The sequence below is a fragment of the Oncorhynchus clarkii genome, chromosome 32, assembly GCF_045791955.1.
Source record: "Oncorhynchus clarkii lewisi isolate Uvic-CL-2024 chromosome 32, UVic_Ocla_1.0, whole genome shotgun sequence".
Classification (NCBI taxonomy): Eukaryota; Metazoa; Chordata; class Actinopteri; order Salmoniformes; family Salmonidae; genus Oncorhynchus; species Oncorhynchus clarkii.
In genome coordinates this window covers 9,391,098-9,406,007 of record NC_092178.1, presented here as the reverse complement: position 1 = coordinate 9,406,007, position 14,910 = coordinate 9,391,098, and the positions used below count along the sequence as shown (strand labels likewise).

General features: G+C 40.3%; 1 long non-coding RNA gene across 1 annotated transcript in view; it reads left to right on the top strand.

Moving 5' to 3' along the window:
* LOC139391747 (uncharacterized) overlaps nucleotides 1–14,910 on the top strand; it is a 114,109-nt gene that overhangs the window by 766 nt on the left and 98,433 nt on the right. The window contains exons 2-4 of the long non-coding RNA XR_011629607.1: nucleotides 1,837–1,938; nucleotides 2,029–2,214; nucleotides 2,533–2,617. This is a non-coding gene — a long non-coding RNA (uncharacterized lncRNA). The remainder of the gene's footprint in view (nucleotides 1–1,836; nucleotides 1,939–2,028; nucleotides 2,215–2,532; nucleotides 2,618–14,910) is intronic.

The window sequence follows — 14,910 nt, the reverse complement described above, 5'->3', positions numbered from 1 at the left end:
CTGCTTCGTAGTGTGTGTGTGTCACAATGCTTAATAGCATGCTCTGGGATTTCTATTGGAGCAGCTGTTTCTGAGCATCTTCTTAGAGCCAGTTTAACGGTCGGGGGGTTAGCATGTGTTAGCTAGTTTAACTGTCGGCAGGTTAGCATGTGTTAGCTAGTTTAACTGTCGGTAGGTTAGCATGTGTTAGCTAGTTTAACTGTCGGTAGGTTAGCATGTGTTAGCTAGTTTAACTGTCGGTAGGTTAGCATGTGTTAGCTAGTTTAACTGTCGGTGGGTTAGCATGTGTTAGCTAGTTTAACTGTCGGTAGGTTAGCATGTGTTAGCTAGTTTAACTGTCGGTGGGTTAGCATGTGTTAGCTAGTTTAACTGTCGGTAGGTTAGCATGTGTTAGCTAGTTTAACTGTCGGTAGGTTAGCATGTGTTAGCTAGTTTAACTGTCGGTAGGTTAGCATGTGTTAACTAGTTTAACTGTCGGTAGGTTAGCATGTGTTAGCTAGTTTAACGGTCGGTGGGTTAGCATGTGCTAGCCAGTTTAACTGTCGGTAGGTTAGCATGTGCTAGCCAGTTTAACTGTCGGTGGGTTAGCATGTGCTAGCCAGTTTAACGGTCGGTGGGTTAGCATGTGCTGGCCAGTTTAACTGTCGGTGGGTTAGCATGTGCTAGCCAGTTTAACTGTCGGTGGGTTAGCATGTGCTAGACAGTTTAACTGTCGGTGGGTTAGCATGTGCTAGCCAGTTTAACGGTCGGTGGGTTAGCATGTGCTAGCCAGTTTAACTGTCTGAGTCAACACAATGAGTAAACACAATGAGACAATGAGTAAACACAATGAGTAAACACAATGAGTAAACACAATGAGTAAACACAATGAGTCAACACAATGAGTAAACACAATGAGTCAACACAATGAGTAAACGATAAATTGGCTTTATACTGTACACAGGGTACCAGTACTGAGTCAATGAGTAATGATAACATGGCTATATACAGGGGTACCATTACCGAGTCGATGTGCAGGGGTATGAGGTAATTGAGGTAGATATGTACTTATTGGTAGGGGTAAAGTGACTAGACTACAGGATAGATAATAAACAGTAACAGCAGTATACTGTAGGTAGGGGTAACAGATAGATAAGACAGTAACAGCAGTATACTGTAGGTAGGGGTAAAGGATAGATAATAAACAGTAACAGCAGTATACTGTAGGTAGGGGTAAAGGATAGATAGTAGACAGTAACAGCAGTATACTGTAGGTAGGGGTAAAGGATAGATAATAGACAGTAACAGCAGTATACTGTAGGTAGGGGTAAAGGATAGATAATAGACAGTAACAGCAGTATACTGTAGGTAGGGGTAAAGGATAGATAATAGACATAACAGCAGTATACTGTAGGTAGGGGTAAAGGATAGATAATAGACAGTAACAGCAGTATACTGTAGGTAGGGGTAAAGGATAGATAATAGACAGCAGTATACTGTAGGTAGGGGTAAAGGATAGATAATAGACAGTAACAGCAGTATACTGTAGGTAGGGGTAAAGGATAGATAATAGACAGCAGTATACTGTAGGTAGGGGTAAAGGATAGATAATAGACAGTAACAGCAGTATACTGTAGGTAGGGGTAAACTGACTAGCCAACAGCATGGATAATAGCCAATAGCAGCAGTGTATATGACGAGTCAAAAGAGTTGGGGTCAGTGCAGATAGTCCAGGTAGCTTTTTGGTTAACTATTTTATCAGTCTCATGGCTTAGGGGTTCAAGCTCCTGTCGGTTCCAGACTTGGTGCATCGGTACCGCCTGCTGTTATGGCACACCCGTAATGTGTGTGTTCCAGGTGAACGAGGTGAGTGCGGAGAGCCAGGTGAGGTATGAGATAGAGACCAGGTTTCAACAGCTCCAGTCCCGCCTCTCCACCGAAACCTTGGAAACAGAGGAGGTGAGGTCATCGCTCCAGTCTCCCATCTTTCTGTCGATCCATCGATCAATCGACTTATCGATTTTTCTGTCTACTGTATCTATTTTCCAGGTCACCAAGACACTCAAAGCTACCCTCGCCGCGCTATTGGACAGTATGTGTGACAGTGACAGTAATCCCACCCCTGTCCTGCCATTCAGCCTATCACACGACTCCATGGGAGCCGCCTCCGCCTCCAAACTAGCCCTTGCCAAGCGGAGAGCCAATCAGCAGGAGACAGAGACATTCTACTTTATGGTGAGGACATCCCATTGGTCAGGGGAAAGCGTGGTTGGAGTCTCATGATAGTATTGTGGATTGCAATTCTATATAGTGCTTCTTAGCCCACTGAGCTACAGCTGTGTAAAGGTACTATAGCTGTGTAAAGGTACTATAGCTGTGTAAAGGTACTATAGCTGTGTAAAGGTACTATAGCTGTGTAAAGGTACTATAGCTGTGTAAATGTGCTACAGCTGTGTAAAGGTACTACAGCTGTGTAAAGGTACTATAGCTGTGTAAATGTGCTACAGCTGTGTAAAGGTAAAAGAGTGTATCTGTGTTTCTGTGGTTTGTTAGAAAGTGAAGGAGTATCTGACTGGAAGCTCCCTGATCTCCAAACTACAGGCTAAACATGACCTGCTGCAGGAGGCCATACAGAAAGGTACAGCTACTATACCATACGACAACTATACTACTACTGTGCTATTACTATAGTACTACTATACTACTACTATAGTACTACCATACTGCTACGGCATTACTACGGCACTACTACCATAGTACTACTATACTACTACGGCACTACTACTATAGTACTACTATACTACTACTACACTACTACGGTACTACCACTATAGTACTACTACACAACTATACTTCTACTATATTACTACCACTGCTATACTACTGCTATACTATCACTGTACTACTACTATATTACTACCACTACTATACTACTACTATACTACTACGGTACTATTACTATAGTACTACTATGCTACTACGGTGCTATTACTATAGTACTACTATATTACTACTGTACTACTACTATATTGCTACCACCTCTATACTACCGCTGCACTACTACTATATTACTACCACCTCTATACTACTACTATACTACTACTATACTACTACTATATTGCGACCACTACTATACTGCTGCTGCACTGCTACTATACTACTACTATACTACTATTATACTACTACTGCACTACTCCTATACTACTACTGTACTACTACTATACTACTACTATACTACTGCTGTGCTACTACTATACTATTACTATACTACTACTGTACTACTACTGTACTACTACTATATTACTACCACCTCTATACTACTACTGTACTACTACTGTACTACTACTATATTACTACCACTACTATACTACTACTATACTACTACTGTACTACTACTATACTACTACTATATTACTACCACTACTGTACTACTACTGTACTACTACTATATTGCTACCACTGCTATACTACTACTGTACTACCACTATATTACTACCACCTCTATACTACTACTGTACTACTACTATATTACTACCACCTCTATACTACTACTATACTACTACTGTACTACTACTATATTGCTACCACTGCTATACTACTACTGTACTACCACTATATTACTACCACCTCTATACTACTACTGTACTACTACTGTACTACTACTATATTACTACCACCTCTATACTACTACTATACTACTACTGTACTACTACTATATTACTACCACCTCTATACTACTACTGTACTACTACTGTACTACTACTATATTACTACCACCTCTATACTACTACTGTACTACTACTGTACTACTACTATATTACTACCACCTCTATACTACTACTGTACTACTACTGTACTACTACTATATTACTACCACTACTATACTACTACTATACTACTACTATACTACTGCTGTACTACTACTGTACTACTGCTATACTGCTACTGCACTACTACTATATTACTACTATACTACTGCTATACTGCTACTGTACTACTACTATACTACTACTGTGCTACTAATATACTACTACTGTACTATTGCTTTACTACTACTATACTACTACTGTACTGCTACTATATTACTGCCACTACTATACTACTACTGTACTACTGCTATACTGCTACTGTACTACTACTATACTACTACTGTGCTACTACTGTACTACTACTATACTACTGCTGTACTACTACTGTGCTACTACTATACTACTACTGTACTACTACTATATTACTACTGTACTACTACTATACTACTACTGTACTACTACTATACTACTACTGTACTACTGCTTTACTACTACTGTACTACTACTGTGCTACGACTATACTACTAATGTACTACTACTATATTACTACCACTACTATACTACTACTATACTACTACTGTACTACTTCTATATTGCTACCACTACTATACTACTACTGTACTACTACTACTGTACTACTACTATATTACTACCACTACTATACTACTACTGTACTACTACTACTGTACTACTACTATATTACTACCACTACTATACTACTACTATACTACTACTGTACTACTACTACTACTACTATACTACTACTGTACTACTGCTATATTACTACCACTACTATACTACTACTGTACTACTACTAATGCACTACTACTATATTACTACCACTACTATACTACTACTATACTACTACTGTACTACTACTACTACGACTATACTACTAATGTACTACTACTATATTACTACCACTACTATACTACTACTATACTACTACTATACTACTACTATACTACTACTATACTACTACTGTACTACTGCTATATTACTACCACTACTATACTACTACTGTACTACTACTAATGTACTACTACTATATTACTACCACTACTATACTACTACTATACTACTACTGTACTACTACTACTGTACTACTACTATATTACTACCACTACTATACTATTACTTTACTGCTACTGTAAAACTACTTCTCCTGTACTACTAGTATACTACTATACTACTACTGTAATATACTACACAACTAATCTTAGGCTATCCCTAACTCTCTTTTTCTCCCTCTCCTTCCTCCTTCCTCCTTCTCCCTCTCCCATTATCCCTCTTTTGCTATCTCTCTCTCCCCGCGGTCTCTTCATCTATCCGTCTGTTTTCCAGCTGAGGCCGTTGATAGCGACCCCTCCAGGTAAACATCACTGTTTCTGCTCAGAGAGAGAGAGCGAGAGAGAGAGAGAGAGAGAGAGAGAGAGAGAGAGAGAGAGAGAGAGAGAGAGAGAGAGAGAGAGAGAGAGAGAGAGACCATTGTAAATACAACCCTTATTTATACTTATTTATTTTCCCTTGTGTACTTTAACAATTTGTACATTGTTACAACACTGTATATATATACATAATATGACATTTTTAACGTCTTTATTGTTTTGAAACGTCTGTATGTGTAATGTTTACGGTTAATTTTGATTGTTTATTTCACTTTTGTATAATATCTACCTCACTTGCTTTGGCAATGTTAACACATGTTTCCCATGCCAATAAAGCCCCTTGATTTGAATTGAATTGAGAGAGAGAGAGAGAATGAGCTACCTCACTTGCTTTGGCAATGTTAACACATGTTTCCCATGCCAATAAAGCCCCTTGAAATTGAATTGAATTGAGAGAGAGATGAGAGAGAAAATAAGAGAGAGAACGAGAAGAGAAAGAGAGAGTATATTCGTCAACACAGCAACAGATCTAAATCCAAGCAACACTACATTTTTATTGTTGAAACCATGATGTGTGTATGTTTGCGTGTGTGTGCGTAAGTGTATGACTGTTGAGTGATGCTGTATATCTCCCAGAATGCAGTGTGCTAGGTCAGTGCGTGTGCGGAGGTCAAGACCCTGTTCCATGTAAAGCCACACCCTCTTCACCTGCTGGGTTTCATACTGGTAACACACACACGCACACACACACACACACACACACACACACACACACACATTTCATTTCATAATGCTAATATGTGTTGGAGAGATATGCAGCGTGTGGCTGGAACATTCAGCTACTGTATCTCCCTGGTCCAAAACAAAAACTAACAGTGAGAATGTCATGAATCTATTTTTGTTCTCTCTCTCTCAATTCATTTCAAGGGGCTTTATTGGTATGGGAAACATGTTTACATTGCCAAAGCAAGTGAAGTAGATAATAAACAATAAAACATTTACAGTAAATATTACACTCACAGAAGTTCCAAAAGAATAAAGACATTTAAAATGTAATGTGTCTATATACAGTGTTGTAATGATGTGCAAATAGTTAAAGTACAAAAGGGAAAATAAATAAACATAAATATGGGTTGTATTTACAATGGTGTTTGTTCTTCACTGGTTGACCTTTTCTCGTGGCAACAGGTCACAAATCTTGCTGCTGTGATGTCACACTGTGTTATTTCACCCAGTAGATATGGGAGTTTATCAAAATTGAGTTTTTTTTCAAATTCTTTGTGGGTCTGTGTAATCTGAGTGAAATATGTGTCTCTAATATGGTCATACATTGGGCAGGAGGTTAGGAAGTGCAGCTCAGTTTCCACCTCATTTTGTGGGCAGTGAGCACATAGCCTGTCTTCTCTTGAGAGCCATGTCTGCCTACGGCGGCCTTTCTCAATAGCAAGGCTATGCTCACTGAGTCTGTACATAGTCAAATCTTTCCTTAAATTTGAGTCAGTCACAGTGGTCAGGTATTCTGCCACTGTGTACTCTCTGTTTAGGGTCAAATAGCATTCTAGTTTGCTCTGTTTTTTTGTTAATTCTTTCCAATGTGTCAAGTAATTATCTTTTTGTTTTCTCATGATTTGGTTGGGTCTAATTGTGTTGCTGACCTGGGGCTCTGTGGGGTCTGTTTGTGTTTGTGGACAGAGCCCCAGGACCAGCTTGCTTAGGGGACTCTTCTCCAGGTTCATCTCTCTGTAGGTGATGGCTTTGTTATGGAAGGTTTGGGAATCTCTTCCTTTTAGGGGGTTGTAGAATTTAACGGCTCTTTTCTGGATTTTGCTCTGAGTGCATTATTTGGTGTTTTACTTTGTACATGGAGGATATACAGAATTCTGCATGCAGAATCTCAATTTGGTGTTTGTCCCATTTTGTAAATTCTTGGTTGGTGTAGTCTCAGTAGTATCTCTCCCCCTGTGTGATATTAAACTGTAGTCTCTCTTCTCCCCCTGTGTGATATTTAGCAGTAGTCTCTATCTCTCCTCCTGTGTGATATTAAACTTTAGTCTCTCTTCTCCCCCTGTGTGATATTTAGCAGTAGTCTCTCTCTCTCCTCCTGTGTGATATTAAACAGTCGTCTCTCTCTCTCCTCCTGTGTGATACTAAACAGTAGTCTCTCTCTCTCCTCCTGTGTGATATTAAACAGTAGTCTCTCTCTCTCCTCCCGTGTGATATTAAACAGTAGTCTCTCCTCCCGTGTGATATTAAAAAGTAGTCTCTCTCCTCCTGTGTGATACTAAACAGTAGTCTCTCTCTCCTCCTGTGTGATATTAAACAGTAGTCTCTCCTCCTGTGTGATATTAAACAGTAGTCTCTCTCTCCTCCTCCTGTGTGATATTAAACAGTCGTCTCTCTCTCTCCTCCTGTGTGATACTAAACAGTAGTCTCTCTCTCTCCTCCTGTGTGATATTAAACAGTAGTCTCTCTCTCTCCTCCCGTGTGATATTAAACAGTAGTCTCTCCTCCCGTGTGATATTAAAAAGTAGTCTCTCTCCTCCTGTGTGATACTAAACAGTAGTCTCTCTCTCCTCCTGTGTGATATTAAACAGTAGTCTCTCCTCCCGTGTGATATTAAAAAGTAGTCTCTCTCCTCCTGTGTGATACTAAACAGTAGTCTCTCTCTCCTCCTGTGTGATATTAAACAGTAGTCTCTCCTCCTGTGTGATATTAAACAGTAGTCTCTCTCTCCTCCTCCTGTGTGATATTAAATAGTAGTCTCTCTCTCTCCTCTTGTGTGATATTAAACAGTAGTCTCTCTCTCTCCTCTTGTGTGATATTTAGCAGTAGTCTCTCTCCTCCTGTGTGATATTTAGCAGTAGTCTCTCTCCTCCTGTGTGATATTTAGCAGTAGTCTCTCACCTACTATGTGATATTAAACAGTAGACTCTCTCCTCCTGTGTGATATTAAACAGTTGTCTCTCTCTCTCCTCCTGTGTGATATTAAACAGTAGTCTCTCTCTCTCCTCCTGTGTGATATGATATTAAACAGTAGTCTCTCTCTCTCCTCCTGTGTGATATTAAACAGTCGTCTCTCTCTCTCCTCCTCCTGTGTGATATTTAACAGTAGTCTCTCTCTCTCTCCTCCTCCTGTGTGATATTAAACAGTCGTCTCTCTCTCTCCTCCTCCTGTGTGATATTTAACAGTAGTCTCTCTCTCTCTTCCTCCTGTGTGATATTAAACAGTAGTCTCTCTCCTCCTGTGTGTGATATTTAACAGTAGTCTCTACTCCTGTGTGATATTAAACAGTAGTCTCTCCTCCTGTGTGATATTAAACAGTAGTCTCTCTCCTCCTGTGTGATATTTAACAGTAGTCTCTCTCTCTCCTCCTGTGTGATATTAAACAGTAGTCTCTCCTCCTGTGTGATATTAAACAGTAGTCTCTCTCTCTCCTCCTGTGTGATATTAAACAGTAGTCTCTCTCTCTCCTCCTCCTGTGTGATATTAAACAGTAGTCTCTCTCTCTTCTCCTCCTGTGTGATATTTAACAGTAGTCTCTCTCTCTCTCCTCCTGTGTGATATTAAACAGTAGACTCTCTCCTCCTGTGTGATATTAAACAGTAGTCTCTCTCCTCCTGTGTGATATTAATCAGTAGTCTCATTCCTCCTGTGTGATATTAAACAGTAGTCTCCCTCCTCCTGTGTGATATTAAACAGTAGTCTCCCTCCTCCTGTGTGATATTAAACAGTAGTCTCCCTCCTCCTGTGTGATATTAAACAGTAGTCTCTCTCCTGCTGTGTGATATTAAACAGTAGTCTCCCTCCTCCTGTGTGATATTAAACAGTAGTCTCCCTCTTCCTGTGTGATATTTAACAGTAGTCTCCCTCCTCCTGTGTGATATTAAACAGTAGTCTCCCTCCTCCTGTGTGATATTGAACAGTAGTCTCCCTCCTCCTGTGTGATATTAAACAGTAGTCTCTTTCCTCCTGTGTGATATTAAACAGTAGTCTCCCTCCTCCTGTGTGATGTTAAACAGTAGTCTCTCTCCTCCTGTGTGATATTAAACAGTAGTCTCTCTCCTCCTGTGTGATATTAAACAGTAGTCTCTCTCTCTCCTCCTGTGTGATATTAAACAGTAGTCTCTCTCTCTCCTCCTGTGTGATACTAAACAGTAGTCTCTCTCTCTCCTCCTGTGTGATATTAAACAGTAGTCTCTCTTTCTCCTCCCGTGTGATATTAAACAGTAGTCTCTCCTCCCGTGGGATATTAAAAAGTAGTCTCTCTCCTCCTGTGTGATATTAAACAGTAGTCTCTCCTCCTGCGTGATATTAAACAGTAGTCTCTCCTCCTGTGTGATATTAAACAGTAGTCTCTCCTCCTGTGTGATATTAAACAGTAGTCTCCCTCCTCCTGTGTGATACTAAACAGTAGTCTCTCTTCTCCTCCTGTGTGATATTAAACAGTAGTCTCTCCTCCTGTGTGATATTAAACAGTAGTCTCTCTCTCCTCCTCCTGTGTAATATTAAACAGTAGTCTCTCTCTCTCCTCTTGTGTGATATTAAACAGTAGTCTCTCTCTCTCCTCTTGTGTGATATTTAGCAGTAGTCTCTCTCCTCCTGTGTGATATTTAGCAGTAGTCTCTCTCCTCCTGTGTGATATTTAGCAGTAGTCTCTCACCTACTATGTGATATTAAACAGTAGACTCTCTCCTCCTGTGTGATATTAAACAGTTGTCTCTCTCTCTCCTCCTGTGTGATATTAAACAGTAGTCTCTCTCTCTCCTCCTGTGTGATATGATATTAAACAGTAGTCTATCTCTCTCCTCCTGTGTGATATTAAACAGTCGTCTCTCTCTCTCCTCCTCCTGTGTGATATTTAACAGTAGTCTCTCTCTCTCCTCCTCCTGTGTGATATTAAACAGTCGTCTCTCTCTCTCCTCCTCCTGTGTGATATTTAACAGTAGTCTCTCTCTCTCTTCCTCCTGTGTGATATTAAACAGTAGTCTCTCTCCTCCTGTGTGTGATATTTAACAGTAGTCTCTACTCCTGTGTGATATTAAACAGTAGTCTCTCCTCCTGTGTGATATTAAACAGTAGTCTCTCTCCTCCTGTGTGATATTTAACAGTAGTCTCTCTCTCTCCTCCTGTGTGATATTAAACAGTAGTCTCTCCTCCTGTGTGATATTAAACAGTAGTCTCTCTCTCTCCTCCTGTGTGATACTAAACAGTAGTCTCTCTCTCTTCTCCTCCTGTGTGATATTTAACAGTAGTCTCTCTCTCTCTCCTCCTGTGTGATATTAAACAGTAGACTCTCTCCTCCTGTGTGATATTAAGCAGTAGTCTCTCTCCTCCTGTGTGATATTAATCAGTAGTCTCATTCCTCCTGTGTGATATTAAACAGTAGTCTCCCTCCTCCTGTGTGATATTAAACAGTAGTCTCCCTCCTCCTGTGTGATATTAAACAGTAGTCTCCCTCCTCCTGTGTGATATTAAACAGTAGTCTCTCTCCTGCTGTGTGATATTAAACAGTAGTCTCCCTCCTCCTGTGTGATATTAAACAGTAGTCTCCCTCTTCCTGTGTGTGATATTTAACAGTAGTCTCTACTCCTGTGTGATATTAAACAGTAGTCTCTCCTCCTGTGTGATATTAAACAGTAGTCTCTCTCCTCCTGTGTGATATTTAACAGTAGTCTCTCTCTCTCCTCATGTGTGATATTAAACAGTAGTCTCTACTCCTGTGTGATATTAAACAGTAGTCTCTCTCTCTCCTCCTGTGTGATATTAAACAGTAGTCTCTCTCTCTCCTCCTCCTGTGTGATATTAAACAGTAGTCTCTCTCTCTTCTCCTCCTGTGTGATATTTAACAGTAGTCTCTCTCTCTCTCCTCCTGTGTTATATTAAACAGTAGACTCTCTCCTCCTGTGTGATATTAAACAGTAGTCTCTCTCCTCCTGTGTGATATTAATCAGTAGTCTCATTCCTCCTGTGTTATATTAAACAGTAGTCTCCCTCCTCCTGTGTGATATTAAACAGTAGTCTCCCTCCTCCTGTGTGATATTAAACAGTAGTCTCTCCTCCTGTGTGATATTAAACAGTAGTCTCTCTCCTCCTGTGTGATATTTAACAGTAGTCTCTCTCTCTCCTCCTGTGTGATATTAAACAGTAGTCTCTCCTCCTGTGTGATATTAAACAGTAGTCTCTCTATCTCCTCCTGTGTGATATTAAACAGTAGTCTCTCTCTCTTCTCCTCCTGTGTGATATTTAACAGTAGTCTCTCTCTCTCTCCTCCTGTGTGATATTAAACAGTAGACTCTCTCCTCCTGTGTGATATTAAACAGTAGTCTCTCTCCTCCTGTGTGATATTAATCAGTAGTCTCATTCCTCCTGTGTGATATTAAACAGTAGTCTCCCTCCTCCTGTGTGATATTAAACAGTAGTCTCCCTCCTCCTGTGTGATATTAAACAGTAGTCTCCCTCCTCCTGTGTGATATTAAACAGTAGTCTCTCTCCTGCTGTGTGATATTAAACAGTAGTCTCCCTCCTCCTGTGTGATATTAAACAGTAGTCTCCCTCTTCCTGTGTGTGATATTTAACAGTAGTCTCTACTCCTGTGTGATATTAAACAGTAGTTTCTCTCCTCCTGTGTGATATTTAACAGTAGTCTCTCTCTCTCCTCATGTGTGATATTAAACAGTAGTCTCTCCTCCTGTGTGATATTAAACAGTAGTCTCTCTCGCTCCTCCTGTGTGATATTAAACAGTAGTCTCTCTCTCTCCTCCTCCTGTGTGATATTAAACAGTAGTCTCTCTCTCTTCTCCTCCTGTGTGATATTTAACAGTAGTCTCTCTCTCTCTCCTCCTGTGTGATATTAAACAGTAGACTCTCTCCTCCTGTGTGATATTAAACAGTAGTCTCTTTCCTCCTGTGTGATATTAAACAGTAGTCTCCCTCCTCCTGTGTGATGTTAAACAGTAGTCTCTCTCCTCCTGTGTGATATTAAACAGTAGTCTCTCTCCTCCTGTGTGATATTAAACAGTAGTCTCTCTCTCTCCTCCTGTGTGATATTAAACAGTAGTCTCTCTCTCTCCTCCTGTGTGATACTAAACAGTAGTCTCTCTCTCTCCTCCTGTGTGATATTAAACAGTAGTCTCTCTTTCTCCTCCCGTGTGATATTAAACAGTAGTCTCTCCTCCCGTGGGATATTAAAAAGTAGTCTCTCTCCTCCTGTGTGATATTAAACAGTAGTCTCTCCTCCTGCGTGATATTAAACAGTAGTCTCTCCTCCTGTGTGATATTAAACAGTAGTCTCTCCTCCTGTGTGATATTAAACAGTAGTCTCCCTCCTCCTGTGTGATACTAAACAGTAGTCTCTCTTCTCCTCCTGTGTGATATTAAACAGTAGTCTCTCCTCCTGTGTGATATTAAACAGTAGTCTCTCTCTCCTCCTCCTGTGTAATATTAAACAGTAGTCTCTCTCTCTCCTCTTGTGTGATATTAAACAGTAGTCTCTCTCTCTCCTCTTGTGTGATATTTAGCAGTAGTCTCTCTCCTCCTGTGTGATATTTAGCAGTAGTCTCTCTCCTCCTGTGTGATATTTAGCAGTAGTCTCTCACCTACTATGTGATATTAAACAGTAGACTCTCTCCTCCTGTGTGATATTAAACAGTTGTCTCTCTCTCTCCTCCTGTGTGATATTAAACAGTAGTCTCTCTCTCTCCTCCTGTGTGATATGATATTAAACAGTAGTCTATCTCTCTCCTCCTGTGTGATATTAAACAGTCGTCTCTCTCTCTCCTCCTCCTGTGTGATATTTAACAGTAGTCTCTCTCTCTCCTCCTCCTGTGTGATATTAAACAGTCGTCTCTCTCTCTCCTCCTCCTGTGTGATATTTAACAGTAGTCTCTCTCTCTCTTCCTCCTGTGTGATATTAAACAGTAGTCTCTCTCCTCCTGTGTGTGATATTTAACAGTAGTCTCTACTCCTGTGTGATATTAAACAGTAGTCTCTCCTCCTGTGTGATATTAAACAGTAGTCTCTCTCCTCCTGTGTGATATTTAACAGTAGTCTCTCTCTCTCCTCCTGTGTGATATTAAACAGTAGTCTCTCCTCCTGTGTGATATTAAACAGTAGTCTCTCTCTCTCCTCCTGTGTGATACTAAACAGTAGTCTCTCTCTCTTCTCCTCCTGTGTGATATTTAACAGTAGTCTCTCTCTCTCTCCTCCTGTGTGATATTAAACAGTAGACTCTCTCCTCCTGTGTGATATTAAGCAGTAGTCTCTCTCCTCCTGTGTGATATTAATCAGTAGTCTCATTCCTCCTGTGTGATATTAAACAGTAGTCTCCCTCCTCCTGTGTGATATTAAACAGTAGTCTCCCTCCTCCTGTGTGATATTAAACAGTAGTCTCCCTCCTCCTGTGTGATATTAAACAGTAGTCTCTCTCCTGCTGTGTGATATTAAACAGTAGTCTCCCTCCTCCTGTGTGATATTAAACAGTAGTCTCCCTCTTCCTGTGTGTGATATTTAACAGTAGTCTCTACTCCTGTGTGATATTAAACAGTAGTCTCTCCTCCTGTGTGATATTAAACAGTAGTCTCTCTCCTCCTGTGTGATATTTAACAGTAGTCTCTCTCTCTCCTCATGTGTGATATTAAACAGTAGTCTCTACTCCTGTGTGATATTAAACAGTAGTCTCTCTCTCTCCTCCTGTGTGATATTAAACAGTAGTCTCTCTCTCTCCTCCTCCTGTGTGATATTAAACAGTAGTCTCTCTCTCTTCTCCTCCTGTGTGATATTTAACAGTAGTCTCTCTCTCTCTCCTCCTGTGTTATATTAAACAGTAGACTCTCTCCTCCTGTGTGATATTAAACAGTAGTCTCTCTCCTCCTGTGTGATATTAATCAGTAGTCTCATTCCTCCTGTGTTATATTAAACAGTAGTCTCCCTCCTCCTGTGTGATATTAAACAGTAGTCTCCCTCCTCCTGTGTGATATTAAACAGTAGTCTCTCCTCCTGTGTGATATTAAACAGTAGTCTCTCTCCTCCTGTGTGATATTTAACAGTAGTCTCTCTCTCTCCTCCTGTGTGATATTAAACAGTAGTCTCTCCTCCTGTGTGATATTAAACAGTAGTCTCTCTATCTCCTCCTGTGTGATATTAAACAGTAGTCTCTCTCTCTTCTCCTCCTGTGTGATATTTAACAGTAGTCTCTCTCTCTCTCCTCCTGTGTGATATTAAACAGTAGACTCTCTCCTCCTGTGTGATATTAAACAGTAGTCTCTCTCCTCCTGTGTGATATTAATCAGTAGTCTCATTCCTCCTGTGTGATATTAAACAGTAGTCTCCCTCCTCCTGTGTGATATTAAACAGTAGTCTCCCTCCTCCTGTGTGATATTAAACAGTAGTCTCCCTCCTCCTGTGTGATATTAAACAGTAGTCTCTCTCCTGCTGTGTGATATTAAACAGTAGTCTCCCTCCTCCTGTGTGATATTAAACAGTAGTCTCCCTCTTCCTGTGTGTGATATTTAACAGTAGTCTCTACTCCTGTGTGATATTAAACAGTAGTTTCTCTCCTCCTGTGTGATATTTAACAGTAGTCTCTCTCTCTCCTCATGTGTGATATTAAACAGTAGTCTCTCCTCCTGTGTGATATTAAACAGTAGTCTCTCTCGCTCCTCCTGTGTGATATTAAACAGTAGTCTCTCTCTCTCCTCCTCCTGTGTGATATTAAACAGTAGTCTCTCTCTCTTCT